Source organism: Sciurus vulgaris (assembly GCF_902686455.1).
Source record: "Sciurus vulgaris genome assembly, chromosome: 8".
In the NCBI taxonomy this organism is placed as follows: Eukaryota; Metazoa; Chordata; class Mammalia; order Rodentia; family Sciuridae; genus Sciurus; species Sciurus vulgaris.
Genome location: NC_136468.1, coordinates 152,887,770 through 152,900,790, shown reverse-complemented (window position 1 = coordinate 152,900,790; position 13,021 = coordinate 152,887,770).

Here is a 13,021-nt window from a genome sequence, read left to right as displayed (position 1 = left end):
CGCGCCTCGCCCGCCCTGCGGTTTTCCCGCGGTGGCTTTCGGCTCAGTGTTTTCGGGTCGGAGCGTCGAGGGGCCGAGGGCCAGAGCCCCCGCGAGGGGACGAGCCCGCATCCGCCGGGCCGCGAGGCAGACGCCGCCCTCCGTGCCCGCAGCCCCGCGCGGTGCGCCGACGCCGCCGTCGCGCCGGGACCTCGACGCGGGCCGGGGCGCCTTCGGCAGGCGACTGCGGCTTTGCCAGGACGGCCCGCGCCCAGGCCGGCTGGCCGCCTCCTGCGAGCTCGGCGGACGTTGCTAAGCCCCGGTGTCTCCTTGCAGCAGCAGGGAACATACCGAGACGTGTTGTACCTGCCTTTCAAAAGCCCAGCGCAAGCCGTTCCTGCCAAATGGACTTCGCCCTGCTGGTCCCCGACAGGGCCGCGCTTTATTCGCCAGGATCCTCACCGCAGCTTGACCCAGCCCTCCTCCCGGGTGCGGCCCCTGCGTCCCAGGGAGCGTTCCCCCCACGGAGGCCGCCCGAGCCTGCTGGCTGCTCCGGAGCTCACTCGGCCTCACGCACGGGTCAGCGCCCAGGAGAGCCAGCTTGGGACAGCAGGGCCGCGCCCGTCCCCGTATCCCTGGTGCCTGGAGCCGCCCGTACGCGCGGTGGGCCGAATGCTGGTTAGTGCTGGTGGAATGAGTGACCAGCCGTCCTCCCTGTCGGACTCTGCAGCTTCCCCGCCGCCCCAGGAGGCTGTGCCCTGTCTTGGTTACGTGATTAGTCAGCCCTACACTATTTAAATAAACCAAGACCCAACTCAGTGACCAGTAAAACAAGTCATCCAGACACTGCCAACTAACTTCTGACTGCGGACTTCCGCAGGATGACACGCAAGGCGAATGCCTAGCTATAGCGAGAAGTAATTTCTGTCCTTTCTGTCTGTCTGGACTGTCAAATCTCACCGCCTGCTGCAGAGTGGGCTCTTCAAAGCTCTTCCTCCCAAGTGTGGCTTGATTCATGAATTGTTTTTTACTCACATAAATTCTGATAAACTCTGATTTTTTTTTAAAACCAGTTCTGGTGTCAGGAGTGGGATGCGAGGCTGTCCCCACTCGTCACCATGAACACACATTGGGAGAAATGAGCAAACAGGCACAAGTACTTCACTGTGCGTGCGTTCTCTGGGTAGTCTAGGACTGACCCATTTCTTGACCCTTTCTTGCTTGTAGTTCTCAAAATCAGCTGTGGAACGTGCTGACAATGCAATACCCTGAGGTAGGGAGGGCCGCCCTAGACACCCAGCTCTGTTCTGTCCTCCCTGAGAAGTGGGATGTCCTTCAGTGCCTGACCCTGAGACAGGGAGCAGGCTGCCTTTGGGATCTCATCTGTGCTGCCATCTGGGCACCTGCAGTTGAAATTCTGTCTGCCACAGGCAGTTTTGTTTTGTTTTGTTTTGTTTTTTAACCACATACTGAACCTAGGGGCACTTAATCACTGAGAAACATCCCCAGCCCTTATTTACATTTGTAGCCATGCTCTCACTCAGTTTTTTAGGGCCTCCCTAAATTGCTGGGACTGGCTTTGAACTCCCAATCCTCCTGCCAGGCAGCTTTCTGAGCCCTGGGGGACTGGCTCACAATGAATCCCAGGCTGCTTTTGTCCCTGGCTGCCTATCTGTTGGTAATACACCACTTCATGTAATTTTACATGAGCATTCTCTGTCTCACTGGATTCAGACAAATTTGTAACTGTGCATACTGAGCCTGCTTCACATGCCGAGTCCTGTGGTCACTGTGTCTTGCTGTGCATTTGGGACTTGCCACTGTCTGGTCCTTCCTGGAACAAGATCCATGACTCGTATTGAGTTCTCTGAGCTGAGCAGTCCTTATGTGAACTGGGAATGCACATCTGCACAGAAGCAGTACTGGATTGTCCTGCTGCTGTGGGGCTGGGCTGGGTTAGGGAAGGTCACAGGAAGGCTCATCTGTGTCCAGGGAGCTTGGAACACATGCATCTGGGACTCCAGCCAAACCATGTGAAAGGATTCTGAACTCTGTGAACCTCCAACTCCACTTACTTTCAGTCACTTGCCTCAGTCACCAATTCTAGAGGCCACCTAGCTAAGCTGCTGTGGGTGACGCCTCTGGCACATGGATCGTGATGGTAACGGTTGCCTGAGATGCTCTTCAGGAACTCGAAAGTACAAACTTGTCAGAACACCCATCCTTCTCTGGGCCTGTGCTTGGATCTGATGCGTGGCGTCTGGTGTCATGGGGGCCAGACTCTACCCTCAGCATGCTCATGCTGCGTGGGTCCTGTGAAGCTTGATCATGCACGCACACACGGCCAATCACCTTCCCCAAGCCTTGGGCCCCTGGATTTCCCTGTCCCATGAGTAAACCCGTCCTTGCAGACCCCCTTAGAGGCTTGATCTGTGTCCACAGCATTGACCACCTCATGAATAAACTCCTCATGGAAGAACAGGTTGGCCAGAGAAGGACGATCTGTACGTCCTGGTTGGCCTGTCATTCAATGCTGTGAACATGGTGAGCCAGTCTGGCCTGTCCGTGCTGCATCCTGGCAAGAGAGCCTTCACAGGCAGCACTCAGTGGTCTAGGTAGAAAACACGGCTGGGCTGGAAAGCTGCCCATCTGGATGGGCTAGTCTTCAGGGCATGCCTCCTTGGCGCACGGTCAATTTTCAGTCAGTCATTTTGCTAAGCTCTGATACTTAGTAGGTTAGGCATCCTGAGTGCATTTCAACTTACAGTGTTTTTGACTTATGATGGGTTTATTGGGAACCGCATCACAGATTGAGAAACATCTGTATTACTTAAATTAGAAAAATGGGAGCTGACCCAAAATGCATTTCAGGGTGACATGATCTTGAATAATTTCAGTCAATTAAAACTAGTTTAAATTTGTTGGCTTAATGAAAACAGGTATGATTTCAGAGTGTCGTCATTAAATATAAATGTGGACACACAGTTTTATTGACGTGCCATGAACATAACTGACAGGAAGTTTGATGATGACCGTCTTTTTGGTCTGTTTGGTGAATCGCACCCTAAGAGTCTGACTCATTAAATTGATTGATGGGTATTCATTGGATATCTAGGTCATGTCTGCATAAAATACTAAGGCCTTGTTCTTGTTTTCTTTTTTAGTTGTGGATGGGCCTTTATTTAATTTATTTATTTATGTGGTGCTGAGGATCGAATCCTGTGCCTCACACATGCTAGGCAAGCGCTCTACCACTGAGCCACAGCCCCAGGCCCAAAGGCATTAATTGTTAACGTGAGTCACCACTTTCGCCTTCTGGTTACTGCATCCGTCAGCAAACACGCTGAAAAGTACCACGAGGAGGCACATACTTCTAAACATCGGTCCCTAAGAGTCGAGAGTTAATTCCTACGTGGTGATGGAACTCTAAAGGGCTCTCTGTGTGAGCCTTACTCTGTTCTCACTCCTAGTAAGATTCTCTCGTCCGACTAAATCATCTTTAACTGGGACCCGAGAACCGAGGTCTGGAGCTTCCGCTCCTGCTTTCCTGTGACAGGACCACACCAACAGACCCATTAGGGGTTTCCTGGACTCGAGGGAAGAAGCAATTGATCCCCAAAACTACCCACCCAACCTCAGGCAGAGCAAGAAATAGCTACAGGGGTTGAACACACTGAATAGCGATCGTTTCTTTTTGTCCTTTTTGTTAGAAACGTTGCTTGTCCTTTCATGTTTCCCGGGCATTGAAGTCCAGTCAGGCTGCTTATCGAGTGTTGCGGGAGAGCCGGGATGTGGCTGGGAGCGTGCGCTGAGGAGGCCCTGGGTTTGGTCCCCAGTACCAGGGCACACCCCAGAATGAAGGGCCTACGTGGTCTTTACTACTTGCTGGACTCGTATACATAGTGAGGCTGAGTGTAATGAGGTGTCACCTGCTCTGCAAAGGCACTGGCCCTATCGATTGTCTCAGGGGGACGTGGGGACAGCTGTTGAGACTGAAATCGTGTTCCAGAAGGAAGCCACCGCAGCCTCACCTGTTCACGTTCTTGAGATTCTGCCTTCTAGAAGCTGCTGTGTCCCCAAGGCCCCACAGGGGGTACTGGACAGCTTGATTGAAATTTCAGAGGACAACCTTCATGCCTGCCAAGGTGCAGGCCGCTCCAGGAGCTCATGAACTGCCCGGCATGTAACCGGGACATCCCAGCCGTAGCCAGGAAAGCGTGCTCTGAGTTCGAATCTCGAAGTCGCAGCTAGCCAGCCCTGTGCCCAGACTGTGTGCTCCTCCCTGTGAGTTCCTGTTGCCTACCTTGCTGGGTCTGGCTTGCAGGCCTTCCACGGGCTCTCCGGCCTCCCTGCTACCTTTTTGTCATCCTCTCTTTTCAATAATTGACCAAAACTTTGGACATTAACGCTGCTTGTCGCCTTGACAGAGGACTTACTTGGCCTCGATGAGGGACTCCTAGGTCACAGCACCAGGCTGTCCGGGCAATGCTTGCCCCTCGCCAGCTTGCTGTTCTGACTGGAGTGAAGCCACGTGAGGGTGGACGGCTGCATGGACAGGCCACAGCAAGGGCCTCCTCCTCCTCTCTCTCCCTCTCTTTCTTTCTCTTTTTTTGGTGCTGGTGATGGACAGTGGAACCCGGGGCCTCACATGTGCTACGCGAGCGCTCTACACTGAGAGGCGCCCCCAACCCCTGTTTCTGGCTCCGTTTACTTGGTTTGGTTTGTTGATTGTTGAGCTGCGTTGGAAATCTGCTTGTGGGCACCCAGTGAAGCTCACCGCGTGCGTACCCCACCCCAGCCCACGTGGGAAGACCCCCACGCCAGCGTCTGTAGCACCCCTGCTTGAGCAGCCCCAGCCAGGATGCCAACAATGGGGTGAGTGGACGCACTGGCCAGCTTCAGGTTGCCATGACATCCCTGAGATAACCGTGGAAATGAGGTGACTGACTTACAGGAAAGGCTTACTGAGCTCACCATGTCAGAGGTGCCAGTCCACGATCAGTGGGTTCCACTGCCTTGGGCATCATGGGCAGTGGGCAAAACTGCTTGTTTTATGTCCAGGAAGCAAAGGGAAGGAGAGTGTGGCTGGGCTCAAGGGCCCCCACCTGAAGGCTTCACCCTCGGGACCAGGCCCTCGACACAGGGTCTTGGGGGCACTTGACATTTAGATCACAGCGTATTTGCTGGGTGTGGTGGTGCACATCTGAAATCTAACGCCTCGGGAGCCTGAGGCAGGAGGATGCAAGGTTGAGGCCAGCCTCTGCAAGTAGGAAGACTCTGTCTCAAAAATAAAAAGGGCTAGGGGTATAAGTCAGTGGTAGAGCACTCCTGGGTTCATTCCCCAGAACCAAAATAAATCAGTAAATAAAAGCGGACAGCGTATATCCATACCGTGGGATAAGGCAGTGGAAATCAGTGGACTGCAGTCACAAGCCAGAGCTTGGATGGATCTCGCAGCCAACAGGGAGCAGAGGAAGCTGACGGGAAAGGGCAGTAGGTGTGAGTCCAACCCTGAAGTCCAAGGAGGCAGAGAGGAGCCATGCTGTCTGGGAGGCCTGGGGGCCGGGGCGAGCCTCAAACAGAGTCTGGTCTGAGAAGCCGCTACCTGGGTTGGGGGTGATGCCACTGGGTCTTCCCGGAGCCTGCCAACCTTCTCTGCTGGGCTGGGTGGTGTAACTATGGAGCACGATTTTCTTCAGTGTGTTTCAGGATGATTTTAAAAAGGCTGAAAGCTGCTTACATGGACGCTCCCCTCCTGCTCTGCAGTTAGAAACGCCAACACCTTCCATGAGCATCCTTCCCAGGGACACGTGATCTTTGATGGCAGCTGGAGTCTGGGTGGGTGGAGCTGAGGCCACGCTGGAAGGAGGCCGGCCTCTGGCTCAGGCACGCAGAGTGGATGTGCAGCCCGGATGTCCAGTCGCTTCCTGGTCGGTGGGCTAAGCAGCTGGCAGGACCCGCGAGGGCCCCAGGAGGAGGCACAGAGGCAGCGCTCTGTCCCCAGGCCTCTCCACACACGTAGCAAAGGCTGCCGAGAGACCTTAAAGCCCTTGAAAGGTGAACCGCTTTCTGAACAGCGTCTCACTTCACGGAGATTCACTGGGCCTCTAACTCTCTCAAACGTGACCAGGTCCTCACCCGGGATTTGGTGAGCTTAAGAAAGACGAAGATGATAAGAGGGTAACTGGAAGACGGTGAGTGCGGGACATCCCATTTGCGTCCAGATTGTGAAGAGTCCCGGGAATTCACTCAGCTCGGATGTGCGGAGAATGTCAAGGAGGTGTTTTGCATGTGGTCTGACTCAGGCAATTGCACGGCCCTCCGGTTCTCAGCACAGAAACCCGGGCGCCATGGGCAATGCCCGAAGCAGCCACTTCCCCGGGTCTCGGACCTCCAGCCAGGAAAACCTGCTCACTCCTGTTGGTAATGGCTTTCCTCTGGGAACGTGTGCAGCAGTTGGTATCCGCTGTCCTGTCTGTTAAAGTGGGATAAAGCCAAGGGTGGTGGTCTCGGCAAATGGGCCTCCCCGCCTGGCTCCCCGGGCCACTCACGCTCTTGTGATGCCATTCTTTTCAACTCAACGCGTTCCATGTTTACATGTTTTCAAGAGATACTATGAATGATGTAAAGGATCAGGAAAACAACCCGGCTTTGGATCTGGGGACCTCATTTGGATGTGGGGCCACCACTGTGAAAGTCTGCAGATCACCCCACCTTGACTGAGCACCTGGACCACAGTGCGTCTTACAGGGTTTGGGGCTTGGCAGGGAGGACAGAGCAGCTACTAGTCACCCTGTCCCCAGGAGACACTGGAGCCTCTGGAAATAGGGTGATTGAACAGGACCTGGTTGACAAAAACTAAAAATGCCATTTCTGTTGACTGGGAATTTGTTCAGTGGCAAATAATATGCCCACCCCTAGTAGCAAGATAGATGGCAGAAAATGTTTTTAACGAATGCATCTGACCCTCTGTGAATAAAACCTCTCGTACTAACAGAAGAGAGGAACGGGTGCTGGTGGGCAGCTAGCGCGACCTGCTACGCTCCACGTCACTCCTGCTCTTGGGCCAGGTCGAATGGCAGGAGCCTGTGAAGCCCATGGTCACTGTGTTGCTGAATCACAGCAGACTATGGATCTGAACACACTTAATTTAAAAATAAGAGCTCATCTTACGAAGCAGCTCACCAATCGGGAAAACGGTCCACTGCAGGCAGTCTCACGCAGGGACGTCCACAGAAGGAACCGGCTGCAGAGGTTCCGGGAGGGCTGGCGGCTGAGCAGGTGAGGTGGCCTGAGACCTGCCCAGCAGGAGCCCACCACCCTTAGGGCTGAGAAAGATGGGAAGCTGAGTCAGCCAGGTGGACCGGCCTTGCTGGACTGGGTTCCTTGGGGGTCCCTGTTTTCCCCAGGGCTGGGACAGTGAAGGAAAGGTTCTCCTGAAGGAACTGGAACCAAGGAGGCGACCTGGCCTTCGCAGCGAGTGCCCCCGGAGCAGGGAGGAGAGACGTCTCCCACACCCAGGCAGAGCCACCGCCCAGCGGACCCAGGCAGGCCAGCCTGCGGGGGTGGCGGCCGGTCCTGCCCAGAGCTGCGCAGAAGGAGGTACTAGGTGGTGTCAGTTTTTCACAGAGGTGCTAGGTAGCTTGTCGGAGGTCGCAGGCCCCTGGCCGGCTGGAGGCCACTGGCCCTGGGTCATCCTGCCATGGCTGAGGAGCTTCATGTACCGTGCTTGGTGTAGGCATGAGAAATGCATTTCTGTTTTTCTTTCTTCCTTTTCTTTTTTGTGGTGCTGGGACGGAACCCAGGGCCTTGCAGTGCTGGGCAGGTGCCCTGCTGCTGGAGGCACCTCCGGCCCCCATGCGGCCTTTCTTTGAAGGAGCCTCCCCACCCTGAGGCCGTGGACGCCAGCTCTTTGGCCGCCTTCGCCAGCGTGTTCCTGACACACAAGCATCTTGGCCGCTGTGTGACCGGCTGGGCTGCCGCGGCTTGCCATCTGAGCAGGCTGGCTCGGAGGCGGAGGAAGCAAATTGTTTAAACACAATGGGCATCTCGGCCTCTCAGGCCTTCACAGCTAGCTCATCCGCTCCCTCCTCCACCTCCTTCTCTGTATTTCTAAGAGCTCTGGAGCCTCAGGGAGAGAAAAATGCCCTTTCAGTCAAAAGAATAACAAAACCCTGGGGTCCAAACAAAGGCCCTAGTGTTCTTGCCCCCTGCCCCGCCCTGTTCTCCAGGTGCAGAGGCAGAGGAGCCCAGATGCCAGAGCTGGCAGGATCTCCGGGCTGCCCTTCTCCCGGCTGCCGTCCTCGCTGGCTGGCGCTGACTTTCACCACCTCTCGTGCTGCTTCGGGATCTGGGTTTTGGAGGGAAGCTGTGAATGTCACAGTGAAACCCCTTGGAAAACCTCTTCCTGGCTGGGAGCCCGGCGACGGGATCTTTCACCTTGGGCCAGGCAGATGGTGGAGCAGGGGCCATGAGGCAGGACCACAGGAAGCTCTGCTGCCTGCCATTTCCCCTGCTACCCACCGCTTCTCCCTGTTGCAGAGGCCTCTGAGCCGCCATGGCAGGACGGGCTAGGCAGAGCCCACAGGCTGCCTCAGGGGAGCCCAGGGGCCTTGCCCTGGAAGGTGGAGATGCCAACTGTGTGCGCACATCGTGAGTGGCTGTGGGACCTGTGTCCAGCTTTGGCCCATGGCCACGAGTCAGTTCAGGGTGTGTGTGCACGCGTGTCATCTGTGGCCGCAGGGGCCGTGTGCACACTGGTCAGAGTACTGAGTGGAGAGGCAGGTGCTCATCTCTACAGCTACAGGGACTCATTCAGGCAGTAAAGGGGGAAGTCGGGTCTCTGAAGAGCATCCTTCACCCTGCAGAAGGCCGCCCAAGCTCCCGGGGCAGCCGCACTGTCCAAGGTCCTGGGACCCCTGGTGAAGAAGCCCGAGCATCCTGTGCCAGGCCACTCAGCATGACATGGTGGTCACCAGGTCCCGTGGCAATTGGAAGGGCTCACCAGAGAGGCAGGGCCAGGTCAGTGTGGTCACACTAGCCCGCAGAGAACTCCAGAGGCCTGGGGCCAGGGGTCTGAGGCCTGGGGCCCGTCCGGAGTTTCCGGGCTCACTGGCAGTGACGCTGCCTGATGTCCACAGCACTGGCCCGAGAGTGGCCAGGAGCAGACGCCACAGCAGAGGCCTTTCCCGTCCCCGAGGGGCTGTGGCCCCGCAGGAGTCTGTTCTCCATGGCAGATGCTGCCCCATCCCGCTCATAGACCCCCGAGTGAACCAGGGGTGTCATGACCCATCCGGTACTTACGGCAGTTCAACGTCCAGCTAAGAAGAGGCACTGGAGGGAAGGACCTGAGGTGGGGTGTTGTGCAGGAGAAGCCTGGCACCCCGACAACCCGGAGGGTGAGTCCCCAGCCCGTGTTCCCCCAGCCCGGTCACTGCAACTCCAACTGCCCATCCCGAAACAGCGGCTACCACTGCTCTGGGTTGGGGTGCACAGGGAGCCGGAGTCCTACCCCAACTTCCCAGACCAGGGCACTGGGCGGAGAGAAGAGTGGGGCTGACACCAAGGACGTGGGGCAGGCGAGAGCCGTAGCTCAGGCCCCACTGAGTGCAGGAAGGAGGGAGCGGCTCCTGTAACGAGTGCTGGCAGGATGAGAGGGTGAGTGAGCAGGCAATGGACGCAGGGGAGAGTGGACCCTGGGTCTTCAGGATGGGACACCCGCCAACCACAGAACCTTCTGTGCGATTCCTGAAGGTTGCTGAGGACACAGCGCCGTCTGTAGCCTCAGGGATCCGCAAATGCACCAAAACGTGTTCGGCACTTGCTGCCCGGATTATGGCACAAGGCGTGGGAACCAGAGGCACAAAGCTAGCCTGGCGGAGTCTCCTTCCCGGGAGGCAGAGACGCCAGATCCACAGCTGGGCTGCAATCAGCAGGGCAGCGTGGAGGTGGGCGTCCCTCTGCCAGGGAGCAGGAGGGCGAGGACTGTCGGGGGTGCCCTGGGTCTGGCCGGGTGGCTCACTGGAGGGAGTGGCAGGCTTTGCTCCTCAGGCAGGCGCAGCGGCAGGCAGGCCTGCATCTCCCCCGAGTGCGCGGCGCATGGTTCCAGCTGCACACCCACCGAACTGCACAAGGGAGACACTAAATCCTGCTCCCAGCTACTGGGCAACAGGGGGTTCGGGGATGGAGCCCACATGTGATGCAGGATGGGGCCACTGAGTCAGCAACGTGAGCATGACCGTGGGCAGCGCTGGTCCTGGGCCAGGCACCTCCCTTCAGGGCTCCGGAGGGAGCACTGGGGCTGGGCCCCGGTCACTGATGCACAGTGTCCCTCCTAGCAGGGCTGGGCGAGGGCGAGGATTGCCATTGTGCCACCGTCTTGAGCTCTCGGGGAAGGAGAGAAGACGTCAACAGAAGAGGACAATGGCTGCGGAGCTGGTTTCCTTGGTGGGTCTGCTCACTTGTCAGCTGGGAGAGGCTGAGTATCCGGGTCCCCTTGGACGGAGCTTCAGAAGCTGCGGGCTGAAGACACTGAAGGCGGCTCTCTGTACTGCTGCTGGATTTGAATCCCAGCCATCTCTCTGCAGACAGCGCCGTGAAAAAGAGCTGGTGGAACTAATTCACTGGACTTCCTGGTGAAATCTGCCGGCTAACCTGAGCTCTCGTGAAGCTAACGCCAGGGACTTTCCTGCAAGTTCTCTGCTGCAGAGACTCCAGCTGGTGCTGGCCAGCTCAGTCTGCAGGCCAGACAGCAGCCCCCAGCCCACACTGGGAAGCTCCTCCCAGGGCCTGAGAGCGGTGGACGAAGTACTCACCAGGCCACATCTGCCCTGGAGGGCGGGCATGGCCTGCCTCAGGTCCTTCTGCCCCGGATCCAAGCTGGCAGGTCCCTGGGCTACACTGGGGATGCTGCTATGATCTGAATATTTCCTCCTAAAATTCAGTGTTGACATCCTAACTCCAAACCTCAGTGCTGGGAGGCGAGGGTTTGGGACACGCAAACCATGTCCAGACCACAGCGCGGAACCTTATGGGTGATTGGGGCACGGCAGAGCCCAGGCGGGCTCAATGTCCTTACTGAACAGCCCCAAGGAGCCAGCTTGCCCTTTCCTTCTCGTGAGGCCACAGAAAGGTGGTGGCCATCTACGAGCCAGGAAACAGGCCTGGCCAGACCTGAATCTGTCAGCGCCTCGATCTGGGGCCTCCCTGCCTCAGGGCTGCGAGAAGTCAAACTTCGTGTTTTATAAACCACCCATCTCTGGTTTCGTGAGAAGAGTCTGAACGATTAACAGACAGCGATTCTAAGGTGCAAGAGGGTCTTCAGGAAATGGGGATCCAGTTGGAGACAGGAACCCCTAGGAGAGTGGATGGGGAGGGCTGGAGGTGAGCGAGCTGTGGCGACGGAAGGCTCTGCCCTGGCAGCCGCTGGAGGGAGGACCCAGGGCCCCCCAGGGATGAACTTGGCAGAATAGCTGCTGGGGGAAGTCTGGAGGGTTATCTGGTCAATGGGTGGAGAGTTCGGGGTTAAAATGTCAATAAAGGTGGGGAATAAAAATGAGGACTTCCAGCAGAGGAGGTGGGCTCACAGAGGAAGAGGGTCTGTCTGCCCTGGCTCACCAGCCAGGAGCCAACGGCAGGGACGCAACCTGGCCTCCCTGAGTCAGGCTGAAGGAGCTCTGGACTGGTCCTCCGGCTCGCAGGAAGACCCTGGGAAGACCAGCTCCCTCCCTCCCGCCTCGCCTCCTCTCTGCCCAGGCCTTGGGCCTGTCTTCCCTGGCTGGGTTCAAGGCGGTCTCCTCAACTCCATCGCCCACACTTTTCTCTGACATTTTCACTTTTAATCAAGATTAAAAACGTAATTCCAATCTTGACTTCTGGACGCTCCTCTCCAGCTTCATGCTCTTGTCTCACGGTGGTGACGGCTTTCCTCCCTCACAAACGCCACACTTTGGCTGGCCCCCACCCATCTCTGTTTTCCTCTCGAGTGGTCCCTGGCTGCCTGCTCATGTTGGGGAGTGAGGTGGAGACAGGCTGGTGGCAGCTTGGGGACTCCTGGTCTATGGTGCTCCTGATGTGGCCTTGGATCTGGCTTCTGTGTTGGCAGCACGGTGCTGATGAGCTGAGGGAACACCTTCCCTCAATGCGGAGGGTCCATGGAGCCCAGGCAAGGGAGGGGGTCAGATACCATCCTGTCTACTGGGAGGAGGGCGAGGAGCCGATGGCCGGTGCATAGAGGAACTCCGTGTCCTCGTGTGTGTGTGCACATGGGTGCATGGTGCATAGGCGCAGACTTTTAATTCCCGCTAACATTGTGACCACAGGGCTCTGCCAAGGGAGTACCTGACCAGATCCCAAAATGAGCAATTAGAGGCATTGCTTTTTTAGTGAAGAGCCTGTGGCAAAGAAATTTAATTAAAAGTATCATAACTCAAAACCAGACAGGAGTTAAGAGAGAAGGCGGCTTCCCTGGTAGGGGAGCAGGGAGACGGGGCAGAAGCACACGCTGTCAGTCACCGGGTTGGAGAAAGAAGGGAGGGTAGGCCCTGGGGAGATCAGCCCTGCAGGCTCACCCTGGTAGAGTCAGGAATGGAGAGCCTGTGGTTCTCTGGTGATAGGCCATTCGGGATGGCACAGAGCAGGGAGCATGTGGGCATTGTGTAGAGATGCAATTCAAGGTCATGTGACAGAGGCTCAGGGGGACGTTGCTGAGATAGACAGGGGCAGAAGGGTGCAGATCCAGAGTCCAGGGCACCTGGCCAGCTACAGAATCTGGGATGTGAAAACAGGAGGATCAGCAGCTCCTGCTGACATGATAGGTTAGAAAAGGCCACATGCAGGGTGGTGGAGGAGGGAAGGGCCTGCTGGGTGGTGCAGGAGGGAAGGGCCTGCTGGGTGGTGCAGGAGGGAAGGGCCTGCTGGGTGGTGGGCTGTTCACAAGCCCCTCCTCAGAGGCCTTAACCTGCTCAATCTCCATACCATTGGCTGAGCCCAGGCTGGAAGTCACCCTACGTTCTCCTGTGACTGAATGCAATGTCCTGCTGGC